Source organism: Cupressus sempervirens, chromosome 3 (genome assembly GCF_028749045.1).
Source record: "Cupressus sempervirens isolate cs-2001-9-10 chromosome 3, ASM2874904v1, whole genome shotgun sequence".
NCBI classification, from domain to species: domain Eukaryota; kingdom Viridiplantae; phylum Streptophyta; class Pinopsida; order Cupressales; family Cupressaceae; genus Cupressus; species Cupressus sempervirens.
The window spans coordinates 449,571,538-449,587,083 of record NC_143120.1 but is presented as its reverse complement, the minus strand read 5'-3'; positions in this window follow the sequence as shown (position 1 = coordinate 449,587,083).

The following is a 15,546-nucleotide window of genomic DNA, read 5'->3' as shown; positions in this document are numbered from 1 at the left end:
GTAGGCGGGAAAGATAGGATCCACACTCGACACGATTGTTCCTATGGTAGTAACAGACCCAAAAAAGGAATCTGCGACAACAACAGACGACAATCACCCATGGGCAGGAACACAAGTGACAACCATCATTCAAAATTTTCTTTTATTGATGTTTGTTATTTGAAAGTTGATATATTTAATATCCCCAAAACTACAGTGCTTTACTAAAAAAATGGCATAAGAGCCACAAAGAAGAGTGTATGTATGACCATTGGCTAGTTAATGTCACATAGAAGAGTGTATGGCCATTGGCCAATTAATGGTTGTGGATGGGCTTCTAAATTCTAGATATGTGTTTTAGTTATACTAGAATTTGCATCTCTGAAGGATGCAAGGGTTAGTTGATAGTGTATATTCACATACAAATGTAAGTGTTTTTTGACAACACTTTCAAAACTCTAAGTAACAAAAGACTAATATTTAAATTCCAATAGTTGTCAATGATGCCAAGAATAAACATAGAAAGATAATACACAAACTCACTTTCAATCCTAATATATCACACATTATGTACTCTATGAAATATGCACTTTGTAATGAAAACTCAATAGAATTATATATTACATCAAACTTATTATTCAAAAATAATCTTACAATATTTTTTTGCTTAAAAATTAAAAATTTTATCTAACGAAAAAAATAAACAGAATTTTTTCCCCTCTAATATTATTATAATTTAATTAAGTTAATTAAATGAAAATTATTAACAACAATAATGTATCTAATAAAATTTAATAAACTTCTTAAAGTGTCCCATTATCATTCAATTTTAATTATAAAATGTAAAATGAATCAATTAGATTTCATGAATACATTAAACTTCAATTTTATCCATCTTTTTCCTAAAAGTTACGTACATGCCCCCTCATACATGCATATGAGATATGGATTGCCTGGACTAGATTTACCAGTCTTATTCCAAACATTTACCACTCTTATTCCAAACATTTGTAAATTAAAATAGAAGTAGGGTGTCTATTTGCAATACACAAATTTTTGACCTAATATATGTTAATAAAATTTATTCTTTCAAATTGACAATTAAAGAAAATGAATAATTTATTTATACTTATTTTATATTCAAATTTTTTAATATTATTTTATCAAACTCTATGTCAATTTCTGATGTATTATTACTTTAATCCTTTATGTAGTCATCTAACAAATTACTTAAAAAGATTATTAGTAATTGATACAAAAACCTAAAATATCAATCATTTGTAACATCATCAAGAGTATAACTTCAATAATTGAAAAGGCATATCTCCATGACCGACTACACTCCTAAGTTGACAATCACTATTTCTATGTTAGAAAATAAATTGTCTTTGAAATTGAAGAACATTATATAAAATATAACATTATATGCCTTGCCTTTTTTATACTGATATTGTTTCAGTTGTACAGAAAATATTAAATTTGATAAATCATTAATATTTATTTGAATTATTACAAACATTTACTATTTTACAAATATTTGATGTCAATATTCCTTCGTGTTTTTTAATGAAATTTGGGGACCTGCATTTACGGTGGAGCTAAGTTCCATGTGTTTTGAATGGGGAAAGAAAACGAATGACTCAGATTTTAGGATTTCCGCCATAGATTGCAAGTCACATTCAACATTCAATATGGAAAGAATATGCAGAAGTGCCAACTATTTTTAAATATTTATATATGATGAATCATTCGAATGTATCCATCATTATACAATGTTGAGAAGTCTTAGTTGGATATGAAAAATCTTTAACCCTATAAATGATTCTTGCTTCTGTATATTCCGTTAACCTTTTTTATTTGTTCTTATGATTCCTATTTCGACCTCCAATGTCGCTTCCACAAATCTATGAAGAAGTCAAATTAATGTGCATTATAACATGATAACAATGAGTGGGGTTTGAGATGACACTGGTGGACCAAGATAAGGAGCTCTCACAATTCTCTTATTTCTCACTTGCATTCTCTTTTTCTCTGGTAGACTAATATAAAATTGTACATACAACAAGGAAGGAGGTTGGAACTTCTCACTCATTGAAGGCATCGGCGAAGTTTCTGACCCAACGCTAAGTTAAATACTGAACGCTATGTTCATATCACTGTCAGGTATTGAGAAAACTGAGTCAACAATATAATATGATTTATTTTCCATTGGATTCCTCCACATGTATGGAAAATTCACTATACTTACACAAATGACAACGATGGGAGGAAGAGAACATTAAAAGATGTCAATATGTTGCTTCTATCATCATTCTCTCACCACCTCTCTATCTTATGTTTTTTCCTTCACCAATCTCTCTCTCACACACACACATTTATCTTCCTACATATCCTTCACCCCCTATACTCTTACTTATCTGCATATCTTGTCTCCATCTTTCTATCTCACCTATTTTTTTAATTCTCCATGTAATAATAGAGTGGTGTGAAAACTAGGTGTTGTGGGGGGAGAGAGGTAAGAGGCATAGAGGAGAGTGAGAAATGTGTATGATAAGATAGGAAGGGGGAGTAGAAAGGTAAAAATGGAGGGAGGAAGAGACTTTGATAGGGAAGATATATATAGATGCAAGAAAGAAAAGGAAAAGATACCTTGAGCTCTTGTGTTCTATTATATGTTTGAAATAACACTCAGTGTAACATGGGTGAGTGTAGCAATATGGTGTACAAAAGGGGAGGTATAAGTGGACACATTTTTTTTTTAAATTAGGTAAATCTGAACTTGGAGGAGACATTTGAGGTTCATCCACTCAAAATGACAATATATGTAAAATATCTAAATTATAGTTTATTTAATCTACTTTCTAAACTACTAGAGTTTGTACAAAATAGATAAGATTAGGTGGGTCAAACTCTGCGCACACGAAAAATAGTTCTTAATTTTTAAAGAAAAAATAACATAGTTGTTTTCATGTGCAGCACAAAAAATATATTTATATTTAGTATTTTGCATAACCCTTTGGTAGGATAATAGATAAGAGAGTCATATCTATAATTTGTGTATTTTTTTGTAATTTTCTAATGATTATTTTATTTTTTATGAATTATTAAACTGACTACATCCTAAGATTTTGGTACCTGTTCGTGTGCTGAGTATAACTTACACCAAAACAATTAAAAATGGAAACTTAAAATAAATAAATATAGAATTAAGTGTAGAAAAATAATATATAATTTATTTTTAATTTGGCTAAGTATATCAAAAGTCATTAAAAAAATGGTATACATATGTTTGTAAGCAATGTGAAGGTATTGGTAAAAGTAATTAAAGTTTGCATTGTTTATATTGTCTAAAAATAGAAAAAATTGTATGGTTAGAAAGCTAAGACGATCTATAATATTATGGTAGAAATTTTTGAGATACCTGTTAGCCCTTTTTGCCTCCTGCCAAAAATATGAATTGAAATGCCTAAGCCCACCCAACGGTCACTTCCCACTTCTAAATACTTAAAATGCCATGTAAATACAAATATAAAATGAAATAAAACTTTAATATATTTTCCTTTTTTCTAAGTGACTACGAGCTTTAATGTTTCTATGGGCCCGCAATTTCCTTGCCGTCAAATCTTACATAGATCTACGGTGAGCGCTTTCCTATTTCATCAAAGTGCACTATCTTACATAGTGCGGGCAAGCACCTCATTGTCTCATGGCAAGTGGGTCCATTTCCTCTTGTGGGCCATAGAGAGGGAAGCTACCGGGTGGGTTGGCAATTCGATTGGCAGGTGCTTTCCCACATTCTATGTTTTGTTAGACTTCCTAACAATGCGGGCAAGTGTTGTCACGCCATGTAGATCGGTGGGGTCAAATATGTTATTTTGTGGGCCGCAGAGGGGGAAAGGGGATTGTTAGTCGAGTTGGCATACGAAAGACACTTCATTGGTCAAGTACTAACATAGATTGTTAGCAAGCTACAGATTCTCATTGACCATTAGATCTCCCAAGATCAATGGATGGCGCTTCACCTCTTTTTGAAGATGCAAGGATGTTAAGGAATGTAGGCAAGTGCTTGGCTACTGCATGTCTTTATGGGGTTAGGTTTTATTAAGCCATAGGGTGATGCTAAATGATAGCCAGGCTATTGAGGTGGCTGCTGAGTGGTCTGTGGGCCCAGAAATTTTAGAGGGTAAGTGCAGTATAACAAAAGATCTTTCACGATCGTTGATCTTATGAAGATCAACGATCAACGCTTTCTCGCTCTATGAAGACACAAGGTATTTAAACATTGTGGGGAAGCACCTGAAGGACATGTGTCCCTATGGGCCTGACAAAGGAAATAATACAGGGAGGCATTAACAGTTAGGGCTGGCAGTTGTGAGGCCACCACAGTCAGGGTTTTAAAAGGTGGCTCAGTTAGTTGAAAAGGCATGGTCAACCGCATGGAGACTTTTGCATGGTGGAAAAATGAATTAAAATCATTGGCCCACGTGGCCCATTTTGGCTACAAAACTTGTTTGACTTATTGACCTTGCTGATTCATGAGCCAAAAATTAAGGGAGTCGAGTTTTCTTGCACGATTTGATCTTCATGATCGATTCCAACCACTCTCGAATGAATGCTGCGCCCAGTGAACAAGGGAGAATACTCCACCACCTCTGATCCTATCCATCTACTTGGTCAGAATGGTTTAATGGCACCATTTCTATCTTCTCGAGACCCTGTTTTGGCAAAATTTTGAATTTCATTGTATTTGAATTTGTGCCAAGGTTAGATTTTCTCTAGATCTGCATGATTAGTCTCTATAAGACTTAATGGCAGTGGTTGTGGAGTAACTTCAGTTAGAAAACATCCCAGTTATGCCTAAGCTATAAAGGTAGTTTTTGTAGATTTTGTTAAGGTTGACTTTTCTCTATTTTCTCTGATATTACTCTGTAACTTCAGTGTAATTCCCTTTGCCTTTGAACTATATGACATTTTTCCTTATCTCCTTCAACTATTGATGTAAAGTGCAAGAACTATTTCCCTCTCACTGATGTATTGTGGATATCTACAATCTTGCATGTCTGTATCTCTTTTGGCCTATGAATGATATATAAGTGAATCTTCTCCTTCCTTGTGTCATTTATTTGGGTTTTCTAATCTGCATGTGATTGCTAGATTAAAGCAAGTCTGAATGTGTATATCTTTTGGTGTCATGATGGTTCAATAGTGCATGTATGAGCAGAGATTGGTTCGAACACTCTGTTTTGGTACATCACCCCCTTAGGTTAGAGTAGGTAGATTTGCTTCTATGCATTCCTTCTCCCTTTTCCTCTCTGAGAGTAGTTAGGTGTACCTTGATAGCAAAGGAATCCAGCCTTCTTCGAAGACTTAACCTCACAGTTCAAGTCCCACAGCTTGGAGGTTGTTTCCATGTTTCACAGGGTTTTCCTTAGGTAAAAAATTTGGACAAGGGTGAAAACTTTTGTGACAACATTTTTTGGCATGCCTAGTGGGACTAAGAAGATTCAACTATATAAGTTTGTTGGTTAGCTAGTTGATCCTGATACACTAAGAATTTGGGTGTTATTCTTAGTACCACCAGCCTTTGGAGGCATCCACTCAAACACCATGGAAACTCTAGTACAAATCTATTGGTTTCAAGAAGAAACAGTGCTGATATGTAAAGATCATCTTTGATCTTTTGTGATTTTCAAGTTTTCTATAAAATTGCAACTTTTATGAAACTTTGACCATGGACCCATTTCTTATAAATAACTACTACTGCCCCCCATATCATGAAAATTTTATTCCTCAGCTCTCATATTGCCAGTTTAAATCTCAACCCCAAACTATTTATAGTCCTTCTGCTCAAAATTATTACCCTCTTCCTACCCCTACTCCATTAGTCCTAACATCCCTATTTAAAGAACTTAAAGATATGTTGTTGGAATCCCAAAGAATGATGGATGCATGGGATAGGAAAGTAAATGAAGGCCATGAGAAAATGTTGAACCTTGATAGGCGGCTTGATGAGGTCGCAAGGAAACAAGAACTTGAGAGACATTTTGAGGAAAACCTTGCAAGACAAGTTGCTGCAGCAAGAGAGGAGGAAATGAGGCTCCAGTCAGCTCATTTTCAAGCCAAGGAAGAAGATGCCCCCCCTTCTCCAAAGTATGCCATCCCAAGCTTTAAGAAGCCCCCTCCCTCACAAGAGCCTGCTATTGTAAACCCTCCACCCCCTGTAGGAGAGAGTTGGATTAGTCATGAACCCCTCAGACCCATCACTAACTCCCTATTTTGAGGTGGACCAGTTGTATGGGCTCCTGATGGTCCAAATATGGAGTTTTGCGAGAGTGAATCCAAACCCACAAAGATTCCATGTGAGGAGTTGCAGTTTGCTAAGGAGAACAAAGAGGAGGCTATTGTGCCAAAGGAAGAGAATCTAATCCTCTTATTTGAAGAGCTTCCCTCCTTTGTTGAGGAGGAAGAAGAAGACAACAAGGTTGTTCCTCCCCTTGAGGAACAAGTCATGGCTTTTGAGCCCTTACCAAAGATGAGGATCTGTTGCAAGTTGAGCAAGAAGAGAACCATTTGTTGTAGCAGCGAGCCCTCTATGATGTGGAGGATGGACAAGAGAACCTCAAGGATAGCTTTGTCCTTAAGGAGGAATGTGCTAACCTACATAAGGTTGCCCCGCAACCTATGCATGTCTTTGCAACTGTAATAGGGGAGATCAATGATGAGGATGATCTTTTGGATGAATTGGATGCTATCTGCTCTTCCATATATATTGAATCAGTATCTCTTGTATATGAGGAGCATGTTTCACAACAACAACAAGTGGAAAAGTCACACCATACCAGTAGATACAAAGGAACTGGTTCATGGGCAACATGAACAAGATGTGGAAAAAAATTGTTTACAAAGAAAGGAGGAGCTACTTCCAAACTAGTTGAAGACTACCATTGCAGAGCACAGTCAAGTGGTCAAGGATGATTCCTCTGGCCCTACACCATCAAGAGAATGCTCCATAAGGTATCTAGCTCTACAAAAAATTAGCAAGTTTCCCCAAGTCATGCTCACTCCAGAGCATGAGGAAGATTATCACGAAGAGGAGTAGGTATGTTTTGCTCCACAAGGCAATACCCTAGTGCTGGAAAGCTTCACTGTTTTCAGCATTGGGAAGGAGGTGTCCCATGTAGCAATATGCTTGTCATACTCGCTGATTCACTTGACTGCCATTATGCACAGAACAAGAAATCAGTTGATAAGGAAGGGTAGCTATTTCAGCAAACCAGTTAATGGGTTTATTTGACCCCTCTCTTTGTAAATAATTGTATCTATTAGAATAGTTTTGTTTCCTATTTTCTCTTTCTTTCCAAGAAGTGCACGAGCACAGTTTGTCTCTCAGTGAGATAGCAAGTTTTTCAAGGTTTTGAAGGTTGTAGGAGTTTTTGGTTCTTGGTTCTAAGAGCAGAGACAAAGTTTTGAGTGTTTACTACCATAGAGGTAGGGTTATGGTTTCATAATGCACGAGATCCATATTTTTTATGACACTATAGCCTAATGGATGCATAAGGTCACTGGTCATATGCATAGCTGGCTTGCATCCCCTCTGAGTCACCAAAAATGTTAGCCATTTTTGCCTCTTGTTGAAAATTTGAATTCAAATGCCTGAGCCCACCCAATGGTCACTTCCCACTTTTAAATACTTAAAATGCCATGGAAATACAATTATAAAACAAAATAAAAAATTAATGTATTTCCCTTTTTTCTAAGTGACTACGAGCTTTAATGTTTCTACAAGCCTGCAATTTCCTTGCCATCAGATCTTACATAGATCTACGATGAGTGCTTTCCCACTTCATCAAATTGCGCTATCTTTACATACTGTGGGCAAGCACCTCACTGCCGCGTGGTAGGTGGTTCCATTTCCTCTTGTGGGATGTAGAGAGGGAAGCTACCGGGTGAGTTGGTAGTTTGATTGGTGGATGCTTTCTTGCATTCTGTGTTTTTTGAGACTTCCTGACAATGCGAGCAAGCGTTGTCACGCCACGTGGATCGGTGGGGTGAAATATGTTCTTTTGTGGGCCACAAAGGGGGAAAGGGGGTTGTTAGTCGATTTGGCATAGAGAAGACACTTCATCGGTCAAGTACTGACATAGATTGTCAGCAAGTTGTGAATTCTCATTGGCCGTTAGATCTCCCAAGATCAATGGATGGTGCTTCACCAAATTTTGAAGATGGAAGGATGTTAAGGAATGCGGGAAAGCGCCTTGCTACCGTGTGTCTTTGTGGGGTCAGGTTTTATTAAGCTACAAGGTGATGCCAGATGATAGCCAGGTTGTTGAGGTGGCTGCTGAGTGGTCCGTGGGCCTGAAAACTTTAGAGGGCAAGCGCAGTATAATAAAAGATCTTTGACGATCCTTGATCTTATGAAGATCAATGATCAACACTTTCTCACTCTATGAAGACACTAGGTATTTAAACATTGCGAGGAAGCACCTAAAGGACATGTGTCCTTATGGGCCTAGTTAAGGAAATAATACAGGGAGGCATTAACAGGTAGGGCTGGCAGTTGTGAGGCCGCCATGGTCAGGGTCTTAAAAGGTGGCTCAGTTAGTTGAAAAGGCATGGTCAACCATGTGGAGACTTTTTTGAGGTGGCAAAATGAATTAAAATCATTGGCCCACGTGGCCCATTTTAGCTGTAGAACTTGTTTGACTTATTGACCTTGCTGATTCATGAGCCAAAAATGAAGGGAGTCAAGTTTTCTTGCATGATTTAATCTTCATGATCGATTCCAACCACTCTTAAATGAATATTGCACCTAGTGAACAAAGGAGAACACTCCACCACCTCTGATCCTATCCATCTACTTGGTCAGAATGGTTTAATGGTGCCATTTCTATCTTCTTGAGGCCTTGTTTCGGCAAAATTTTGGATTTCATTATATTTGAATATGTGCCAAGGTTAGATTTTCCCCAGATCTGCATGATTAGTCTCTATAAGACTTAATGGCAGTGGTTGTGGAGTAGCTTCAGTTAGAAAACATCCCAGTTATGGCTAAGCTATAAAGGTAGTTTTTGTAGATTTTGTTAAGGTTGACTTTTCTCTATTTTCTCTGATATTACTCTGTAACTTCAGTGTAAATTCCCTTTGCTTTATCTCCTTCAACCATTGATGTAAAGTGCAAGAACTATTTGCCTCTCATTGGTGTATTGTGGATATCTGCAATCTTGTATGACTATATCTCTTTTGGCCTATGAATGGTATATAAGTGAATCTTCTCCTTCCTTGTGTCATTTATTTGGGTTTTCTGATCTGCATGTGATTGCTAGATTAAAGCAAGTCTGAATGTGTATATCTTTTGGTGTCATGATGGTTCAATAGTGCATGTATGGGCAGAGATTGGTTCGAACACTCTATTTTGGTGCATCACCCCCTTAGGTTAGAGTAGGTAAATTTTCTTAGATGCATTCCTTCTCCCTTTTCCACTCCAAGAGTAGTTAGGTGTACCCTGTTAGCAAAGGAAGTCGGCCTTCTCCGGAGACTCAACCTCACAATTCAAGTCCCATAGCTTGGAGGTTGTTTCCATGTTTCACAAGGTTGTCCTTAGGTAAAAACTTTGGACAAGGGTGCAAAATTTTGTGACAACAATACCCACTTCACCATTAGCAAACCTGATGAAGGAAAAGATGAGAATTCATCTTAGAAGATGAAAATTTGACTAAAGGAAAAATATTGGAGGGAAAACAATCTCCCAAGCCTTTGGGTTGTTTCCCTATGCTATCACTGGGCCATAACCTAATTGATTTTCTAGGATTAAAATAACCCAATCGGGTTATGAAAATGAAACAATGCATTCAAACCCCTATCGAGTTTTGAAGAACTAAAAGTAAGCTTTACTCCGAAGGCCATAAATTTCACATACAGAGTCAGATTGAATCCATTTGAAATGCATTGAAAAGCTATTGAAGAGATCTAAAACATGATGTAGATAAATCAACCCCATGTCATCAAAATTTTATTTTCTATCAATTTGAATTAAGTATAATCTAAAATAGGTAGTCATTGTTTTCCAAATGCATACTCAATAGGTAAAAATGAATGTTAACATATTGTAAATTCTCTCCCTCTTAAACACACATAAACACACTCACAAATTATCTAAATAAATCCTACGATATGTCTCTTACTTTTTCCTAACCTCTCGCATTGTTTAATTAACTCCTAATCTCTCTCTTTGTCTAACTTGTTACCCTTAAGCGTTGTCTCTCTCTAAGTAATACCTAACCCCCCCCTCTCTCTCATGTCCCTCTCTCTCCATCACTTCATTTGTCTCTCACACTCTCTTATCCTATCCCCTCTCTCTCTTCTTATCTCGTACTCTCTCCATCTCTCTCTCTCACTCTCTCTCATCATATCCCCTCTCCCTCTTCCTATCCCCTACTCTCTCTCTCTCTCTCTCTCTCTCTCGCACACACAGACACAGACACAGACACAGACATAGACATAGACACAGACACAGACAGACAGACAGATAGACAGATAGACACACACACTTCATCTCTCTCTCTCTCCATGTCTCTTATCCTACCCCCTCTCCCTCTTCATATCCCCTACTCTCTCTCTCTCTCTCTTTATGAAGTTGGAAAGGAAAATAGTTAACTAAAGCTGATAGAATGGATGTGATCAAAGAAGTACTATCGACCATCCCCACATATCATATGTCATATCTTCCCCTACCCAAAGGTGTAAAAAGAAAATTAGACTCTAAACTTAAAAACATATTTTGGCAAGGAACTAAAGATAAGAAAAAATAAGCTTTGATAAAATGGGATAATATATGTAGACCTGAAGACTTTGGAGGCCTAGGCATAAACAATTTGAGTTGGAAAAATGAGGTGCTAGGGGTAAAACGTATTTGGAGAATGTTTAAAGAACATAATAGTAAATGAGCCACAATTTTATATCATAAATATTTAAATAATAATAATCCTTTGACTTTGTTTAGAACTAAAAATCCTCCAAAAGGTTCAATAAATTGGAACTTTATGTTGAACTATCATCCAATAATAGCTAATAACTTAACTTAGGATATCGGTTTAGGGCATGATGCTTTATTTTGGCAAAATTCTTGGAATGGGCTCCCATCTCCAAATAGTGTAAATCCACCTATAAACATAAAAAATACTTTATCATCTCTTTGGGGTAAGAATGTGAGTGATTATAAAATAAAAATTAATGATAATTGGTATGGAGGATGGCGATGGAAAACCCTATATGAAACTCCACTTACATCATAGGAAAAGTATATTTTAAATGAATTTTCAACAAGTAGGCAGACAAATCATAAAGAAAGGAAAGATAAATTAATTTGGGAAGCCTTGAAAGACATAAATTATAAGGTCAAACTAGAGTATGAAAAGATAATTAATTCTCAACAATTGGATAAGATTGACATCCCTCTAATTCTATGATGGGATCTGACATGTCTTCCAAAAGTAGGCATTTTCCTTTGGACTGCTCTTCAAAAGAGAATTCTAACAACATATAGGTTCACCAAGATGGGTTTTGAAGGACCATTTAGATGCCCACTTCACTAAAAAGAATTTGAAATATCTAAAAATTTTCTTTATGATTGTCCCTTTGCTAAGAATTACTGGTATTGGATATGTAAGAAATTATATTAGCAAACTGCTTTCCCTAATAACTTATTAATTTTTAAAAAAAAGTTGGTCGAAACATGGTTGCTCTAAGCTTTATAGTAATTTGTGGAAAGTATCTCCTTCCATACTCCTATGGGAATTATGGAAATAAATGAATACAAGAATTTTTTGTAATGAAAAGATGGATCTAAAATCCATTTCTAATAAATTGGAAGCTTGTATTATTGAGTTAGCTAACAATAATCTCAGAAACTCATATAAGAAGGAAGGTTCATTTTTAGACTGGGATGCAGATATGCATAAAAATGGTTTAAATTAATTAACCCTCCAATGATATACACAAAATCCAACAAGATGGCTAGGAAATAATGTAAATGGGAACTTCCTCCTATAGGATGGTCAAAGTTAAATTTCGATGGTGGCATCTAGAGGTAATCTAGGTCTAGCAATCTTAGGATGTATTATTTGTTCAGATAATAGATCTTGTCTAATTAAACACGACAAACCTTTAGGAGTAATATCTAATAACTTAGTCGAATTAGAGGCCCTGATAGAAGGCTTGAATCTAAGTAGAGAGATAGGTATGAACAAATTAGTTATCGTAGGAGACTCACAAATTATCCTAAATGAATTAAGAAAAAGAAAGACCCCAAACTAGATCCTTAATTCAAAACTTGAATATGCTTTAGCCATCATTGATCAATTCAAAGAAACAATCATAAAACATATCTATAGGGAAGGTAATAGAGAAGCAAATAATCTCGCTGACAAAGGAGAAGATGGAGAAGATATTCTAATAAGACAAGCCAATATGATAAGTATAAGTTAGACACTTTCTCTTGAAGCAAAATTGGTTTAAAACTCTTACAATCAAAATAAAAATGTTAATTTCTTTGCAAGGTTCTTTATGTCTATGTATAAGCTATAAGATTGATCAATTTAGCTGATATCGTGAAAGTTTAATGTTAATAAGTGACCTATTTTTTGTTATTGTTAAATTTTCCTTATATACTATTTGATTTTAAAAGCAAGTTAATAGGAGATCAGTTCCATTTCTTCACTCTAACAACTTGATCGTAACCAAGTTTAATTTATAGGTTATATTCGCAAGGAATTATCAAGAGTAAAGTTATAAAATTAGAAATAAAAAACATGTGCTAATTGGTTAAATTTATCTGAGATGTTTATGTAAGGCCTATACCAGGGATACCTATCCATCTCTATTCTTTGGTGCTCAATTGAGACTGTTTTCTTAATCTAAACACAATCTAAGGCCTCATGACTTTTTACCTATAAAAAAGTATTAAAATGAATACTTTATATAATAATTTATTATTTTAAATTTTTTTTTTATATATATATACATACACACACACACACACACACACACAAATTTACATCTCATAATTATAAAGTCCCTAAACATCACATACCATTTTGTTGGCCATAAACATAGGTTAGAAATATTATTGTTAAAAAAAATCCTTTTTTTTTAGATAATTTGTTTTTCATATGTAAAAAGGTACTTAAAATTCACATAAACTTTGTTACCCAACCTCGATTAGGCTTTGGTAGTTCGCTTTGCTACTTTTAGACTATCCATTAAGACAATGTGTTCAACAAAATAGAGACTTAGGGGCTCAATCAACCTCTCTTATCTATAATGTTAGCCTTGATTAAATTTATAAATAAAAAATTCAAAATTAAAATTCTTAACTAAATTTTCTTTTATAATATATTAAATTGTAAAGTGACTATAACAATTATTCTTTATTCATAAAAGTTATATTGGGATCCATTTTGAATTTAATGATTTTTTTATAAAATTAAATTAGAAACTATAAAATTAAATTAGAAACACATCTATTTCAATTAAATTATTTTAAATCTAAATACATTTTATATTAAAATTTTTTTTAGCTTCATTTAAATTTATATTTTTCTTCATGATATAGAAGATACTAATACCAATATTAGATAGAAAAATTTCATCTAAATTAAATATTATAACACAAATTAAAAACTTTTAAAAGAAAATTTCACCATTTAAAGAAAAACATCATATGTTTTATATTTTCAATTAAAACTGTGCTCTTTGTACAAATATCTAAAACAAAACCATGAACAGAGGCCACCTCACTACTTTTACTTAGAATAGGCCAATGCAAATATTAGATTATTTAGCCATTGCCATTTTCCTCTAACCAAATTTTAAAATAATAATTTAAAACCTTATTTTTATCATACAACTATATTTTAATAAATGTAGAACAAAAACCTCAATTTCTTTAAAAACGAAATTCTTATCAATTAAAAGATATTAAAATTAACTAAAGAGAGAGGATCAATTTTAGTCTTTACAATATAAAGGAAAACAAAGTAAATACAATTGATCCTTTGATATTGAATCACAATTTGATATAAAACCCCAAAAAAACCATAATAAAAGTTGTACATTTTGTTCGATAGGACAAAACATGTGCAGAACTACATACCTAGTATCCCATAAAATTTTGATCTTCAAAAAAAATCCACAAGAGGCCATACGCATATCATTAGAGTATCTGAGTCAGCCTTGAGCTGTAGGCTGGTCACAATCCCCTAGGATTTCGTGGATGAACGAATTAAGATTGCCACTGCCTAAAACATTATACTTACCCTTTATGTCAGAAGACTATGCTTTGGTAGGGAAATATCCAGCTCTATTATAACAATGGGATCTCCCTCTCGGTTAAAATAATCATTCTTAGAACCTATCTTCATAAAATCAACTCCAAATTTTAACCCATGTCAAAAATAGTCATATAACGCATTAACAAGATCCATTTAAAAAGTTATACAATCTTGAACATTTGGAAGCCTTCCGTTTAAGGATTTTTAACAAAAGCTATAATGACAAAGAAAGTGTCTTTGAAAGTCGGGCTTTGGTTCAAGGATTTGAATATGACAGAAGGACATAAGTGGGGCCTGGATGCGATATAAGACGCTGGAGCTGATGAAAATATCTTACCCAGAATATGCTTTGGTAGGGAAACATCCAGCCCAGTCCTCTGCCTTAATTTTTTTAAGGCAGAGATCTTGCTGTAAATTTTGAGCTGGGTAAGATTAATATCATGCCTATGCATGAACAACACTAACGAAAAATCTAGAAAATAGAATAATGAAAATAAAATAAATCCAAAATAGTGCGAGTATTATTCAAAGATCTAAACTTGCTAGTCACCATGATGAACACACTGAACCGATGAATGCAACATCAAAACAAATAACACTATCTTGCTGTAAGTTTTGATCTTGCTGTAAGTATGGATTAGGGTTTTCCCATTTGCCGGTTTGCTGGGAATCACCATTAGGGTTCTGAACTAGAGATTAGGGTTTTCCCTCTTCAGATTTTTTAACCTAACATACTTTTCTGTTTCTATGAGTTTAGGGCTTGGTAAGGAGGGTTCGAAGGTGGATTTGGTGTACATCGAAAGAGATGTTGGGTGGATCAACTAAAACTAGTATTGAAGCTGCCTACGTCTCTGCCTTAACTGTTGCTGATTCAACTGCTTATACTTCTGTCGCTTCAATCCAGTACATTTCACCACTGCTTCTTCGGCTGCCTCCGTCTGCCTCAATATAGTCCTTGTCAACAAAAGTTATAGCTCTTCAACAAGGGTTCCCTAACTAATTCGTTATGTGTGCAACCATTGGTTTGCTGGTTTGCCGTTATGCCACTGGTTTGCCCGGTAATCACCATAGGGTTTTCCCTCGTCAGATTCTGTAACCTAATATACTTTTCTGTGATTTTCATAACTTTTGGTTGGTCTTAAACAAAGAATGTAGCTGCTGATAAAGGAAGCAAGGACAGGGCCCTAAATCCTAGGTTACAAATACAAGACTGCAAAGCCTAGCAAAGCAGCTTGCCACAACA